This window comes from Nicotiana sylvestris, chromosome 10 (genome assembly GCF_000393655.2).
Source record: "Nicotiana sylvestris chromosome 10, ASM39365v2, whole genome shotgun sequence".
In the NCBI taxonomy this organism is placed as follows: Eukaryota; Viridiplantae; Streptophyta; class Magnoliopsida; order Solanales; family Solanaceae; genus Nicotiana; species Nicotiana sylvestris.
The window spans coordinates 152,250,237-152,268,331 of record NC_091066.1 but is presented as its reverse complement, the minus strand read 5'-3'; positions in this window follow the sequence as shown (position 1 = coordinate 152,268,331).

Below are 18,095 nucleotides of genomic sequence, written 5' to 3'. Positions count from 1 at the left end.
TGATGGCGCCTCTCGTGAAGACAAGGCCAACCAACTATTCCCAATTCGACGTTAAACAGTTAAGCAACAATAAAATAGCCTAAACCATGATTAATAATACGAAGTAACAGATAATATCAATAAAATACGGAAGTACAACCCAACACAACCCTAACTGGGATGTCACAAGTCACGAACATCTAACAATACGAAATTCTCAAATGTAACTACAGAGTTTTAAATACTGAGCTAAAGACATAAAAGAAAGAGATAGGAGGAGCTCCGGGCTGCGAACGCCAATAGCCACCTAAAGACTCCTTGAGATCCGCCTGAAGCTGGAATGAATCAGCACTCGTGAGCGAGACCAGCTACGCCTGAATCTGTACACAGGGGTGCAGGGAGTAAAGTGAGTACTCCAACTCAGTGAGTAACAAATGTAAATAAAGACTGAAAGCAGCAAATCACGTAGGGCACAAAACATTTTATAATGAAGCAGTAAAACCATTTCAAAACTGTAAAACAGTGAAAGGTAGGTAAAATCCTTTAACTCAAAATTTAACTTCATGAAAAAGCCCTTTTCAATGATTAAGCAGGTAACTGACAGTCAATTATGAAAAGTAAACACATAAAGGCTCGCCCCTCAGGCATAATATCGACAAATTCGCCCCTCGGGAAACATCTCAGAACAGTACCAGCCCCTCGGGCAATCACATAGAACAATACCAGCCCCTCAGGCTCAATCACAAAGAACAATACCAGCCCCCCGGGCTCAATCACATAGAACAATACCAGCCCATCGGGCTCAATCTCACATCACAATGGGTACCCGCGTTCACTGGGGGTGTGCAAGCTCCTGGAGGGGCCCCTTACGTCCCAAGCGCAATAACAAACCATATCGTGGCATCAAACTAGGCCCCCGACCTCATATTAATCAACCCACCTCATGGCGTACATATCTCAGGCCCTCGGCCTCAAATCAGTATCGGTGTTTCCTCACAATATAGGCCCTCGGCCTTACTCAGTCAAAATTCCTCACAAGCCCATCGGGCAATAGTAAAACAATGTTTCTCAGCCCAAATATCATTTAAAACGTCATTTAAGTATTAAAATTGAGTAAACATGGCTGAGCAGTAAAACAGTGAAAAATAACATGACTGAGTTCAAGTATAAAATCAAAACAGTGAGGAAATATCAATAAAAATCCCTGAAGGGTTCAAGTAGTTGGCACTAGGCCCAAATATGGCATTCAGCCCAAATAATGATGATAGCAAATAATTTTCAATCAAATACGAGGTAAAATCATCGATTGGGACTGACCAAGTCACAATCTTCAATAGTGCACGACCACACGTTCGTCATCAAGCGTGTACCTCACCTCAATATATCACTACAATGTGCAATCCGAGGTTTTGAACCCTCAAAACATCATTTACAATCATTACTTACCTCGAACCGGCTAAATCTCTAGCTCGCGACGCCTTTGCCCATCGAATCGGCTTCCATGCGCGTCGAATCTATCCAAAATCAGAACGAGGACGTCAAAATATGCTAAGAGAACAAAGCCCAAGCGAAAACAATCAATAAAGGGCGCAAATCCGGAAATTACCATAACCCGACCCCCAGGGTCACGTCTCGAAATTCAGAAATTTTTACACCAAAATATTCCTTATCTCCCCACAAGGTCATACATATCAAAAGTTCTCAAATCCGACCCCAAATGGTCCTCCAAATCCCCAGTCATAAGTCCAAAATTCCAAGCCCTAGTTCTTCCATGTTTAGCTTATGTTTTCATGATTTTCTAGGTAGAATTCACATAATAATCGAGTTTTAAGTCCGAAAATCTTACCTCCTAACGATTCCTTTTGAATCCCTCTTCAATCTCCTTCAAAAATCTCCCAAAATGGCCAACTATGGAGGAAATGAGCACCAAAATTGCGGACAAGACGAGTTAAAAACATTCTACCCAGGCCTTATTTTCCTTCTTTGCGAATGCGGTGAAAGCCTCGCGTTCGCGAAGCACAAAATTCCGTTGATCAAAAATTATTCTTCACGATCGCGACCTAAAAATTGCGAACGCGATGGTTCCTCAACTTTACCCTTCGTGAACGCACCCCTCTCTCGCGAACGCAAAGAGCAACCACGACCTCAGACCAGCTGACCAAAAAGACCCTATGCGAACGCGACTTACATCTCGTGAACGCGATGCACAACCCGCAGCCCTTCGCGAACGCATCACCTGCCTGGCGAACGCAAAGGCTAAACTTCCACCTCCCTCAGCAGGCTCTTCGCGAACGCGAAGACCAAAATGTCTGCAACTGCTGGAACTCAAAATCTACAATTTTTCAAACTTCAAAATGATCCGGCTGATGACCCGAAACTCACCCGAGGCCCCCGGGACCTCAACCAAAGGCACCAAACTATCCTAATACCTTATTCAAACTTGTACTAATCACCAAAATATCTCAAACAACATCAAATCACCTAAAACATATCGGATTCAAGCCAAACTTTCTAAAATCTTCCGAAATACGCTTTTGATCAAAAACCCAACCAAATCGCGTCCGAATGACCTAAAATTTTGCACACACATTCCAAATGACCTAACGAAACTACTGCAACTCTCGGAATTCCATTCCGACCCCTATATCAAAATCTCGCTTATCGACCGTAAATCGCCAAAATATCAACTTCACCAATTCAAGCCTAAATCTACTCTGAACCTCAAAAACTCATTCCGATCACACTCCTAAGTAAAAAATCACCTTCCGAAGATAAACGAACCATCAGAATTCACTTCCGAGCCCTCTAACACATAAGTCAACATCCGATTGACTTTTCCAACTTAAGATCCCCTCAAAAGAGACTAAGTACCTCAAACCTTACCAAATTTCTTCTGGATTCGATCCGACCAACCCGATATCACATAACACGGATAAACAAAGCATAAAGAAGTATAAATAGGAAAAAAGGAGCGGTAACTCTTGAGACGACTGGCCGGGTTGTCACATCCTCCCCAACTTAAACAAACGTTCGTCCTCGAACGAGCCAAGAAACATACCTGAAGCCTCGAATAGGTGAGGATATTTGCTCCGCATCTCCCGCTCGGTCTCCCAAGTAGCCTCCTCCATGGGTTGACCTCCCCACTGCACTTTCACTGCAGCTATATCCTTTGACCTCAACTTTCGAGCCTGACGACCCAAAATAGCTACTGGCTCCACGTCATAAGTCAAATCATCATCCAACTGAACCGTGCTGAAATCCAAAACATGAGACGGATCCCCAATATACTTCTGGAGCATAGAAATATGAAATACTGGATGCACACTCGACAAGCTAGGTGGCAAAGCAAGCTCGTAAGCCACCTCCCCAATCCTCCGAAGCACCTCAAAAGGCCCAATGAACCACGAACTCAATTTCCCTTTCTTTCCGAATCTCATAACACCTTTCATGGGCGAAACCTTCAACAGAACCTTCTCGCCAGCCATGTAGCACACATCTCGAACCTTCCTATCAGCATAACTCTTTTGCCGCGACTACGCTGTACGAAGCCTCTCCTGAATTACCTTTACCTTCTCCAAATCATCCTGCACCAAATCAGTCCCCAATAGCCTAGCTTCACTGGGCTCAAACCAACCAACTGGAGATCTACACCGCCTCCCATACAAAGCCTCATATGAAGCCATTTGAATACTCAACTGGTAGCTATTGTTATAGGCAAACTCTACAAGCGGTAGAAACCGATCCCATGACCCTCCAAAATCAATGACACAAGCACGTAACATATCCTCTAATATCTGAATAGTGCACTCGAACTGCCGGTCCGTCTAAGGGTGAAAAGTTGTGCTCAACTCAACCTGAGTACCTAGCTCTCGCTGCACAGACCTCCAAAATTGCGAAGTAAACTAAGTACCTCTATCTGAAATGATGGAAACTAGGACACCATGCAAGCGAACAAGCTCTCGCATATAGATCCCTGCCAACCGCTCTGAAGAATAAGTAGTACACACAGGAATGAAGTGCGCGGACTTGGTCAGCCGATCCACAATCACCCAATTAACATCGAACTTCCTCAAAATCCATGGAAGTCCAACTACAAAGTCCATAGTGATCCTCGCCCACTTCCACTCAGGAATATCCATCTGCTGAAGAAAACCACCAGTCTCTGATGCTCATATTTCACCTGCTGACAATTGAGACACCGAGCTACAAATCCCACAATATCTTTCTTCATTCTTCTCCACCAATAGTGCTGCCTCAAATCTTGATGCATGTTCGCGGCACCCATATGAATGGAATACCGCGAGCTATGGGCCTCCTCTAGAATTAACTCCCGAAGCCCATCCACATTGGGCAAACAAATCTGGCCCTGCATCCTCAATACCCCATCATCACCAATGGTCACATCTCTAGCATCATCATGCTGAACTCTATCCTTAAGGACAAGCAAATGTGGATCATCATACTGGCGCTCTCTGATGCGCTCATATAAGGAAGACCGAGAAAACACATAAGACAATACCTGACTGGGCTCCAAAATATCTAGCATCACGAACCGATTGGCCAAGGCCTTAACATAAATTGAAAGAGGTCTCTCCCCAACTGGAATATATGCCAAACTCCCCATACTCACTGCCTTGTGGCTCAAAGCATCGACCACCACATTGGCTATTTCCGGATGGTACAATATAGTGATATCATAATCCTTAAGTAACTCCAACCATCTTCGCTGCCTCAAATTAAGATCATTTTGATTGAACAACTGCTGAAGACTGCGATGATCAATGAACACCTCACAAGATACGCCATACAAGTAATGTCTCCAAATCTTCAATGCGTGAAATATGGTAGCCAACTCCAAATTATGAACGGGGTAGTTCTTCTCATGGGCTTCAACTAACGAGAAGCATAGGCAATAAATCTACCCTCATGCATCAACATATAACCAATCCCAACTCTTGAAGCATCATAATACACGGTATATAAACCTGAAGCTGATGGCAAGACCAACACTGGAGCTATGGTCAAAGCTGTCTTGAGCTTCTGAAAGGTCTCCTCATGCTCGTCCGACCATACAAATGAAGCACCCTTCTGAGTCAACTTGGTCAAGGGCGACGCGATAGATGATAATCCCTGAACAAACCGGCGATAATAGCTTGCCAAACCAAGAAAACTGCGAATCTATGTGGCTAAGGACAATCTGGGCCAACTCTGAACCGCCTTTATCTTCTTCGGATCAACCTGAATACCCTCGCTGGACACCACGTGCCCCAAGAAAGCCACTACACTGAGCAAAAGTTCACACTTGGAGAATTTTGCATAAAGCTTCTCCTCTCTCAATCTCTGCAACACAGCTCTCAAATGCTCCGTGTGCTCCTCCTGACTACGCGAATACACCAGAATATCATCAATGAAAACTATGACAAATGAGTTGAGATAAGGCTGGAACACACTGTTCATCAAATGCATGAACGTTGCTGGGGCATTAGCCAGCCCAAAAGACATAACCAAAAACTCATAATGACCATATCAGGTCCTGAAAGCTGTATTAAGAATATCCGAATCCCTGATCTTCAGCTGGTGATAACCTGAATAGAGATCAATCTTGGAGAACACCCTCGCCCCTGAAGTTGGTTGAATAAATCATCAATGCGAGGCCAAGGATACTTGTTCTTAATTATTACCTTGTTCAATTGCATATAATCAATGCACATTCTCATTGTGCCATCCTTCTTCTTCATAAACAGAACCGGCGCACCCCAAGGTGATACACTAGGCCGAATGAACCCTTTATCAAGGAGTTCCTGAAGCTGCTCCTTCAATTCCTTCAACTCCGCTGGTGCCATACAATACGGCGGAATAGAAATGGGCTGAATGCCGGGAACCAGGTCAATACCAAAATTGATATCCCTGTCTGGTGGCATGCCCAGAAGGTCTGCCAGAAACACATCGGGAAAATCCCTCACAACTGGAATAGAATCAATACTGGGAGTCTCAGCTCCGACATCCTTCACAAACGCTAGATATGAAAGACAACTCTTCCCAACAATATGCTAGGCCTTCAAGAAAGAGATCACTCTACTAGGAACATAATCAGTCACACCTTGCCACTCAATTCATGGCACACTCGGCATAGCCAATGTGACTGTCTTAGCGTGACAGACTAGAATAGCACGACACAGAGATAACCAATTCATGCCCAAAATAACATCAAAATCCACCATGCTCAATAGCAATAGATCCACTCGGGTCTCCAGACCCCCAATACTTACCACACACGACTGGTACACACGGTCTACAACAACAGTATCGCCCACCGGGGTAGATACATGAACAGGTAAATCAAAAAACTCACAGGGTGTCCCCAAATAACGAGAAAAGTTTGATGACACATAAGAAAAGGTGGAACCGGGATCAAATAATATAGAGGCATCTCTGTGGCAGACTGAAACAATACCTGTAATAACAACATCTGAAGCAATAACATCAGGTCTGCCTGGGAGTGCATAGAAACGGGCCTGACTGGCCCCTAATCGATCTCCACCTCTGGGGCGACCCCTGGCTGACTGAACTCCACCCATAGCTGGCGGAGCGGGTGGTGATGAAGCAACTAGCACTGAAGCTGATGACTGACTCCTCTACTGGGATGAACTAGGAAAACGACGAGGATACTGCCTCCACATGTTACCCATCTCACCACACTCAAAACAACTCCTAGGTGCTGGAGAAGGGGGTTGAAGGGAACCCCTCGCACTGGAGTGACTAGTAGATGCACTCGGCATAGAAGAGCCCCTAACTGATGGAGCACGGGAGGAACTCTGAGCTGGAAAGGCACTAAGTGATGACTGGACCTGTTAAGTACCATGATAACCATGACCCGACAATGCCCCACGATAACCTGGGCAAGTTGGCTGAGTAGGCCTGAATGAACAGCCTCTGTTGTGCTGAAACTGGCCCCTCAAAGGAGAACCACTATAGCTGCCAGATCCTCGAGGCCTCTTGGCCTCCCTCTCCTCTCACTCCTGACGGTGAACCGACTCAATCTCACGAGCGATATCAACCACCTCCTCGAACGTAGCACCAGATACCCTCTCCCTGGTCATAAGGATACGAAGCTGATAAGTAAGACCATCAATAAACCTCTTGATCCTCTCTCGATTTGTTGGAACCAACCAAATGGCATGATGAGCCAATTTAGAAAACCTCAACTCATACTGTGACACAATCATATCCCCCTATCGCAACCACTCAAACTACCTACATAGCTCCTCTCTGCGGGACTGCGACACATACTTCTCCAGGAAGAGAATGGAGAACTGCTGCCAGGAAAGGGGTGCTACACCAATAGGCCTACGCCTCTCGAAATCCTCCCACCAAGTGAAAGCAGCTCCTGAAAAATGATAGGTGGTAAAAGAGACCCCGCTGGTCTCCAGAATACCTGCAGTACGAAGCATCCTCTAACACTTATCCAAAAAGCCCTGGGCATCCTCGCCCTTTGCGCCACTGAAGGTCGGAGGCTGCAATCTACCAAATCTCTTCAACTTACGCTGCTCATCCTCCGGCATGACAGGAACCACATAGTCCTAAGCAGATGTGACCAGTTGGGATGGATGTGTCCCCGACATCTGAAGTCCCTGCACGACCTGCTTAGGTGTGCGAGCGGCGGGAGTTTGATTGCATCCCTTGACTTGTGAAGTAGTTGCGGCTGTAGTGGCTGAAACCGCCTGAGCCAGGCAGTGTAAACTGATAAGATCTGTGTCAAGGCCTCTTGAAGACCCAAAATCATGATGGGCACAACTAGTGCTTGAACTGGTGCTGCTAGAGCATCCATAGCTGGAGCCTGATCCTGAGCTGGGGCAGCTGGTGGATCTACAGGTGCTGCCCTCGCTGCTCTGCCTCTACCACGACCATGACCGTGTCCTCGGCCTCTGGTGGCCACAGCTAGTGGCACTGGTGATCGTCCACCCTGTCCGGTAGCACATGTCCTCACCATCTGTGAGAGAATAAAATAACAGAATTCAGTACTCGGATCAAAAGGTTTGCACGACAAGAATTTCAAGAATATGAAGTTTTTCCTAAAGGTTCTGCAGCCTTTCGAGGATAAATACAGACGTCTCCGTACCGATCTGCGAGACTCTACTAAACCTGCTCATGACTCGTGGGACCTATGTAATCTAGGCTCTGATACCAACTTATCACGATCCTAACCTAGACTCGGTCGTGATGGCGCCTATCGTGAAGACAAGACCAGCCAACTATTCCTAATTGGATGTTAAACAGTTAAGCAACAATAAAATAGCCTAAACCATGATTAATAATATGAAGTGGCAGATAATATCAATAAAATATGGAAGTACAACCCATCACAGCCCTAACCGGGGTGTCACAAGTCACGAGCATCTAACAATACGAAATCCTCAAATGTAACTACAGAGTTTTAAATACTGAGCTAAGGACATAAAGGAAAGAGATAGGGAGGAGCTCCGGGCTGCGAACGCCAACAACTACCTAAAGACTACTCGAGATCCGCCTGAAGCTGGAATGAAATAGCACTCGTGAGCGGGACCAGCTACGCATAAATTTACACACAAAGGTGCAGGGAGTAAATTGAGTACTCCAACTCAGTGAGTAACAAATGTAAATAAAGACTGAAAGCAGGAAATCACGTAAGGCACAAAGCATTCTATAATGAAGCAGTAAAACCATTTCAAAATAGTAAAACAGTGAAAGGTAGGTAAAATCCTTTAACTCAAAATTTAACTTCATGAAAAAGCCCTTTTCAATGATTAAGTAGGTAATTAACAGTCAATTATGAAAAGTAAACATATAAAGGCTCGCCTCTCGAGCACAATATCGACAAATCCGCCCCTCGGGCAACATCTCAGAATAGTACCAGCCCCTCGGGCAATCACATAGAATAATACCAACCCCTCGGGCTCAATCACATAGAACAATACCATCCCCTCGGGCTCAATCTCACATCACAATGGGTACCCGCACTCACTGGGGGTGTGCAGACTCCTGGAGGGGTCCCTTACGGCCCAAGCACAATAACAAGCCATCTCGTGGCATCAAACTAGGCCATCGGCCTCATATTAATCAACCCACCTCGTGGCATACATATCTCAGGCCCTCAACCTCAAATCAGTATCAGTGTTTCCTCACAACATAGGCCATCGGCCTTACTCGGTAAAAAATCCTCACAAGCCCCTCGGGCAATAGTAAAATAGTGTTTCTCAGCCCAAACATCATTTAAAACGTCATTTAAGTATTAAAATTGAATAAACATGGCTGAGTAGTAAAACAGTAGAAAATAACATGACTGAGTTCAAGTATAAAGTCAAAATAGCGAGGAAATATCAATAAAAATCCTTGAAGGGTTCAAGTAGTTGGCACTAGGCCCAAATATTGTATTCAGCCCAAATAATGATGATAGCAAATAGTTTTCAATCAAATACTCAGTAAAATCATCAATCGGGACAGACCAAGTCACAATCCCCAATAGTGCACGACCCTACGCTCGTCATCAAGCGTGTGCCTCACCTCAATATAGCACTACGATGTGCAATCTGGGGTTTCGAACCCTCAGAACATCATTTACAATCATTACTCACCTTGAACCGGCTAAATCTCTAGCTCGTGACACCTTTGCCCCTCAAATCGGCCTCCATGCACATCGAATCTATCCAAAATCAGAATGAGGACGTCAAAATATGCTAAGGGAACAAAGCCCAAGATAAAACAATCAATAAAGGGCAGAAATCCTGAAATTACCCAAACCCGACCCCCAGGCCCACGTCTGGAAATTCAGAAATTTTTACACCAATAGATTCCTTATCTCCCCATGAGTTCATACATATCAAAAGTTTTCAAATCCGACCCCAAATGGTCCTCCAATTCCCTAATCATAAGTCCGAAATTCCAAGCCCTAGTTCTTCCATTTTTAGCTTAAGTTTCCATGATTTTCTAGGTAGAATTCACATAATAATCGAGTTTTAAGTACGAAAATCTTACCTCCCAACGATTCCCCTTGAATCCCTCTTAAATCGCCTTCAAAAATCTTCCAAAATGGCCAACTATGGAGGAAATGAGCCCCAAAATCGCGGACAAGATGAGTTAAAAACATTCTGCCCAGGCCTTATTTTCCTTCTTCGCGAACGCGGTCAAAGCCTCACGTTCGCGAAGTACAAAATTTCGTTGACCCAAAATTCTTCTTCGCGATCGCGACCTGACAATCGCGAACGCGATGATTCCTCAACTTTACCCTTCGTGAACGCACCCCTCTCTCGCGAATGCGAAGAGCAACCACGACATCAGACCAGCTGACCAAAAAGACCCTACGAAAATGCGACTTACATCTCGTGAACTCGACCTACATCTCGCGAACGCGATGCACAACCTCGCGGCCCTTCGCGAATGCGTCACCTGCCTTGCGAATGCGAAGGCTAAACTTCCACCTACCTCAGCAGACTCATCGCGAACATGAGAGTCCTCTCGCGAACGCGAAGACCAAAATGTCTGCAACTGCTGGAACTCAAAATTTGCAATTTTTCAAACTTCAAAATGATCCGGTTGACCATCCGAAATTCACCCAAGGCCCCCAAGACCTCAACCAAAGGCATCAACCTATCCTAAAACCTTATTAAAACTTGTTCTAATCACCAAAAAACGTCAAACAACATCAAATCACCCAAAACACATCCGATTCAAGCCAAACTTTCTAAAATCTTCTGAAATACGCTTTTGATAAAAAACCCAACCAAACCACGTCCGAATGACCTGAAAATTTGCACACGCATCCCAAATGACCCAAAAGGCTACTGCAACTCTCAGAATTCTATTCCGACCCCTATATCAAAATCTCGCCTATCGACCGGAAATCGCCAAAATATCAATTTCACCAATTCAAGCCTAAATCTACTCCGAACCTCCAAAACTCATTCCGATCACTCTTCTAAGTTACAAATCACCTCCCGAAGCTAACTGAACCATCGAAATTCACTTCCGAGCCCTCTAACACATAAGTCAACATCCGGTTGACTTTCCAACTTAAGATCCCTCAAAAGAGACTAAGTGTCTCAAACCTTACCAAATTCCTTCTGGATTTGATCCAACCAACCCGATATCACATAACACGGATAAACAAAGTATAAAGAAGCAGAAATGTGGAAAACGGAGCGGTAACTCATGAGACGACTAGTCGGGTCGTCACAACTAACTTACGTAATTATTTATAATGTGTTTTTAAATAATCTGATAAATATATTTATGGCAATCATCCAATGAATTGAAGTTTCATAGCAGCACCAACAACAGAAGAAGAAAGAAGAAGAAGAGGAAGAAGAAGAAGAAGAAGAAAACGAAAGAGGAGAAGGAGGAGGAGAATAGGGGCTGAAGTTGTTTAAAAAGTGGGTACAAGTTAAAACTTTTAAAAAAATTGGGTATAGATTAAATAGGGGCGACCCGTGCAATTTTTACCAGTTTGGTGGAATGAGCATGGGGATGGCACAAATATTAATGTCCATAGAGAGCTAAGAATTATAGCCCAACAAAGTGATTGTGTGAAAGTGGTACCCTTGGTTCATAGTTTGGAGGCGCATACAGGGAGGGAAGCCTGTGGACTTTGGTGGCCTTAAAATATTATAAGTGGCACATAGTGAATGCATAGATAAAGCCCGAGTCTTGGTGATGAAACAAGTGGTATTTAGGTCGAGGAGAAAACTGTTAGGTACGTAAACAAGGTCTTTAGTCGAAGAGAAATAGAAGCTACATATAACAGCGAGACCTTTTGAGAAAACTTGCACTCATGATGGTCAAAGTAGACATTATCATACCATATTCGTTGTCACTCTTGGGCTGGCTTAGCCCAATACACACAAGATCTAACATAGCGGAGTTTAATTTTTAATTAACTTATCAAGGTTTTATATGTACTTTGGATATTGTAATGATTGATGGTCTTGGACTTGGTCTTATGATGTATCATAAAAGAGACTTGGAAAGTAAGTTTATTAGTTTAAATTTTTCTTTCATCTCTGGAGCTATAAATGTTTAATTTTGACAATTATGTTCCAGTGGATTAAAATATCTTGCTTAAGTAGTTGTCGTTTCTATTTTTTGGGTGCTTTCGAAATGTGAAGGATCTTCAATATATCGTGAAGTTAAGGTATTGAGTTAGTAGTTCTTTTGTTATTTATCCAAATGACATACTTGACTCAACAAATACTTACTCAAACAGTATATATTTGATATCATATATATACCTTTCAAATGTTCGAGAACTCTCATACTTCCTATGCTACATTAGTCAGAGGGCTAGCTCGTTCCTGTGGTGACTCAAAAGGCCATCTCTTATTTTACAAGTCGATTATGTATTCCGAGGCCTTAAAAACCTCTTTTTGTCTCATCTTGATTTGCATGCGCAGTTTGGGCGTGTATCCGAAAAACCATTATGTGAAAATCTGCGAAAAATGATAAATTTTGCTTTTAAAATGAATATAAGTTGACTTCGGTCAACATTTTGGGTAAACGGATCCGGACCCGTGATTTGACGGCGCCAAGGGTCCGTAGGAAAATATGGGACTTGGGCGTATGCCCAGAATTGAATTTCGAGGTCCCAAGCCCGAGAAATGAATTTTTGAATAAAATTATTTAACTGAAATTATAAGAGTTTTCAGAAATTTAAATATGTTTAAATTTGATGGTATCGGGCCCATATTTTAGTTCCGGAGCCCGGTACATGTCTTATATGGGATTTAAGTTGAGCCTGTAAAATTTGGTAAGAAACGGACTTGATATGACGTGAATCGGACCATCGGTTGATAAAAATGGAACTTAAGAGTTCATGAGATTTTTCTTTGATTTTGATGCTAAATTCATAGTTATTGATGTTATTTTGATGATTTGATCGCACGAGCAAGTCCGTATGATATTTTTGGACTTGCGTGCATGTTTGGTTTGGAACCCTGAGGGCTCGAGTGAGTTTTTGATAGGCCACAAAGTAAAATTTGACTTAGGAAAACTGCTGGTATATTGCAGATCTGTAGGCTTCGGAATTGTGAAGCCTGGCTCGCAATTGCGAAAAACCCATCGCATTTGCGAAGACTAGTTGGATAGGGAACCTTCGCATTTGCGAAGCTTATGTCGCAAATGCGACCTTGATAGGCACCGCAATTGCGAACATTGTTCGCATTTGCGAAGAAAGCAGACATAGGTCATCCTTCGCAATTGCGAAGCTTTGGCCGCAATTGCGGGTTCGCATTTGTGAACCAGGCTTCGCAATTGCCATATCTGCGCCTGGGTAAATCATGACTTAGCCAAAAATCTCTCATTTTTCATACTTTCTCAAAATCTAAACACTTTTGGGCGATTTTTCAAAGACAACTACTCCTCCAAATCGATTGTAAGTCATTTCTAACACGTTTTTTTAATCTGTAACATCTTTTCATATGATTTCAACTCAAAATCAAGGGTTTTCATGGGGAAAATTGGGTGTTTTGGGTAGAACTTAGGTTCTTAAAATTTTTGAGATTTGGACCTTGATTTGAGGACTGATTTCAAAATAAATTATACATTTGGATTCGTGGGTGAATGAGTAATCGGGTTTTGGTTCGAACCTCGGGTTTTGACCATGTGGACCCGGGGTCAATTTTTGACTTTTTGGGAAATTCATTGAAAAACTTATTTTCATGCATTTGAATTGATTCATTTAGCATTTATTGATATAGTTAAGTAACTTGTGGCTAGATACAAGCGAATTGGTGGTGGAAACAAGAGGTAAAGTGGTAGTTGAGGCTTGAATTGTGTTCGTGGCATCGAGGTAAGTGTTTGGTCTAACCTTAGCTTGAGGGATTATGAGTCGTGTCTTATTTGATACGTATTGGTTGTTGAGTACGATGTATAGGCATGGTGACGAGTATCTATACGTTGGTGTCAAGCATGCCTGTGAGTCTTATACTATGATTAATGTGACTCTGATTCATATTGTTCATGCTTTATATGATGATTTCTTTTGTTGAACAAGGCTTGTGGAAGTATTATTGGTAATTGAACATTGAAGAGCGTTGGCTCAAGTTGTAAAATAATTTGTGAAAGTATTATTGGCAATTGAACAATTTAAGAGCACTGGTTGAAGTTGTGAATTGAGTTGTGAAGTAAATGTGGAAAAGAGAAGAGGTTTATGAAATTGTCTCCCTTGCCGGGATGTTGTTACTTTTGATGTTATCTCCCGTGCGGGATGTTATTGTTTTGATATTGTTTCCCTTGCCAGGATATGGTTGATATACTATTGTTCCCTTGCCGGGATTTTATTGTGATTTATTGATTCCCTTGCCCTGATTGCTTTGTGATTGTTGTTTTAGGTAAGGAAGAGTGTTAAAGCACGAAGGGTGATGCCGTGCATGATATTTGTGAGAGAGTGTTAATGCACGAAGGGTGATGCCGTGCCGATTTTGTGAGGTTAAAGCACGAAGGGTGATGTCGTGCCGCATGATGTACAATTCTGCGCCATGATATGAGTGATAATGCACGAAGGATCATTCTGTGCCATGATTATGTGAGGTAAAAGCACTAAGGGTGATGTCGTGCCGATTTTATTGATTTTATAGTGAGGACGAGAGTAAAAGCACGAAGGGTGATGCCGTGCACTTGTCTTTTATTTCTGATTCTTGTTGATAATTGAACTTTGGTGTTCCTTATATTTATCTGTTGTTCTTCTGTTATTACTTGATGTTCCCCGCAGCATGCTTCCCCCTCCTATCCTTAGCTGTACATTTCTGCCTTTATTTTCCGCTTTATATGATTTTACTGCACAGGTTTATTTGGTAACCTAGTCTTATCCTCGTCACTACTTCGCCGAGGTTAGGCTAGGCACTTACCAGCACATGGGGTCGGTTGTGTTGATACTACACTCTACACTTTGTGCAAATCCTGATGCTGCAGCTTTTGGACCGCAGTGAGGGTGATGTCTTCAGTCCATTCAGGCGACTCGAGGTAGTCCTGCAGGCGTCCATAGGCCCTAACATCTCCTTCTATCTTTCTATACTGTTTCTTCTATGTATTTCTGAAACAACTTGTATTTATCTTTCAGACCCTTATTTGTAGTATTCTTAGACAGTCTGTGAAGTTATGGCACCAGATCTAGGTAGTTTTGGTTTATGGAGTTTTATCAGTATTAATATTAAACTGTTACATTTTGTTTCTTCCGCTAATTTAATTCCGCTGTTTATATGATGTTTGTTCACAATTGTTAAAGGATTAAAAATGGAATAAGTAAATAATTGTAATGGTTGGCTTGCCTAGCTTTCACTAGTAGGCGCCATCACGACTCTCGAAGGTGGAAAATTCGGGTCGTGACAAGTTGGTATCAGAGCTCTAGGTTACTTAGGTCTCACAATTCACGGGCAAGCTTAGTGGAGTCTAGGGGTGGGCATAAAATCCGAAAAACCGAATTCCGAACCGAACCGAATTAATTCGGTATTTCGGTTTTGGTTTTTCGGTATTTCGATCTAATTCAGTATTGCAATTTCGGTATTTCGGTATTTCAGTACGGTACTCGGTATTAAAATTTTAAAATTTCGATATAATACCGAATTTTTTAAGATATTTTTTTACTGCCCAGCCCCAGTACCCAAGCCCAAACATTTTTTGATTTAATTCCCAGCCCAACTGCCCAAGCCCAAACATTTCATTCTTCAACATTTTCATCTTCGCCGACATTCGAAGATGAAGTTTAACATTGCAAATCCAACAACTGGTTGCCAGAAGAAGCTTGCAGAGAATGTTGCTAATGTTCTCATCTGATTGAGCTCCGACAGTTTTAACTCCAGGCCGTGTTCGCCTTTTAACTCATTTCAATTTTATAATTAAAAAATTAAAAAAGATATAAATTAAAGTAGGAATTTTGAGTACAAATAATCCAATCCGGGTAGATATAAGGAAATGCCAGAATCTGATACTTTGGTCATAAGTTTATTTAGCGATTATTAAACCGAAATCGTACCGAAACCATATCAAACCAAAATAAAAAATACCGAACCGTACTGAAATAATTTGGTACGGTATTTGGTATACACAATTGATAAACCGAATACCAAAATACCGAACTGAAATTGTTAAATACCGAACCGAAATTGTTAAATACCGAATAGAAATACCGAATGCCCACCCCAAGTGGAGTCTGAGAGATCGGTACGGAGACGTCTGTATTTATCCCCAGAGGCTACAGAGTTAAGAAAAACTTTATATCTATTCTTTCCTGTCGTGCGATTTGGTTTCTCAATGCTAATTAAATTTTTACTCTATTCTTTCGCAAATGGTGAGAACACGTGCTTCCTCATCCACTGATTAGCAACCCGAGCCCCCAACAGCAGCTCCCACAAGGGGCAGAGGGCAAGGCCGAGGCCGTGCTGGAGGCCGAGGCAGGGGCAGAGCTCAACCCAGAGTAGCAGCACCAGCGGCGGAGCCTTAGGTTGAGTTTGATGATGAGGTTCCGGCCCAGACAGTTTCGGTGGACCTAGCTCAGGTCCTAGAGAGGTTCATTGCTACCCCAATACTCCAAGATGCTCTGGTCCGTCTAGTGGGCCTTATGGAGAGTGTCACCTGGGCAGGCTTACTTCCGGTAGGACCAGCCGTCTTTCAGGATGGGGAAGGAGCACAGACTCCCGCTATCCGCACTCCGGAGCAGATGGCTCCCCAGTTTCAGACTCCAACAGCTCAACCAATTGGAGCAGTTCGGCCGAGTGTGGTAGCTCAGACTGGTGACGAAACAGCTATGTATGCTTATGCCTTGTGGAAATTGGACAGGTTTACCAAGCTCTTCACTACCACTTTCAACAGTGCATCTTCTGAAGATCCCCATGATTATTTAGACAGCTATAATGAGGTTCTAAGGAACAAGGAGATAGTGGAGACCAATAGGGTCGACTTTGCTGCTTTTCACTTATCTGGATCCGCCAAGACTTGGTGGAGAGATTATTGTGTGGCTAGACCAGTTGGGTCACCAGCTTTGACTTGGGATCAGTTTTCTCAGCTATTTCTGGTAAAGTTTCTTCCCATCACTCAGAGGGAGAACTATTAGAGGCAGTTAGAGTATCTCCAGCAAGGTTCTATGATTGTTACTCAGTACGAAACCAGGTTTATCGATTTGGCCCGTCATGCTCTTCTTATACTTCCCACTGAGAGAGAGTGAGTGAGGAGATCCATTGAGGGACTCGTTCAGCCTATTCGATTGCAGATGGCTAAGGAGACGAGGAGTGAGATTTCTTTTCAGGATGCGACCAATATGGCCAGGAAAGTTGAGATGGTTCTATCACAGGGGGTGGTTAGGGGTCTGACAAGAGGCCTCGTCATTCGGGAAGGTTCAGTGGTGCCTCATTTGGAGGTAGAGATTCTTTTGGTAGGGGCCATCCTCCCAGGTCATTTCATTAAGCACTTTAGGCTTCTCACGGTGCTCTAGGTGGGTGTGGTTCTCATATGCAGTATTCCGATCAGCTGCCCTATAGTGCATCGCCAACCCCTATCAATGCACCTCCGCTCCAGAGTTTTTTAGAGTGGTTATTCAGGCCTTCAGGGTCAGCAGTCTCAGCCGCCGAGGGCTTGTTATACATGTGGCGATACAGGGCATATTGCTATATTTTGCCCTCGAGCACCGAGCAGCTTTCAGCATCAGGGTTTCCGTACCATGGTTCAGGCACTGAGTGTTCCACCGCCTGCCCAGCCAACTAGAGGTGGAGGTATATGTGCTAGAGGTGGAGGTAGAGGTATTAGAGGTGGAGATCAGGCCGCTAGAGGTGGAGGCCAGCCAGCAGGAGGCCATCCCATAGATGTAGTTCAGAGTGGTGGGGCCCAGCCCCGATGTTATGCTCTTTCAGCCAGGCTTGAGGATGAGGCTTCTGAAGCAGTTATCACAGGTACTGTTCTGGTTTGTAGTAGAGATGCTTCATTTCTATTTGATCCGGGGTCTACATACTCCTATGTGTCATCTTATTTTGCACCGTATCTAGTCATGCCTAATGATTCCTTGAGTGCTCCTATATATGTGTCTATACCGGTGGATGATTCTATTACGGTAGATCGTGTCCATCGTTCATGTATAGTCGTGATTGGGGGTCTTGAGACTT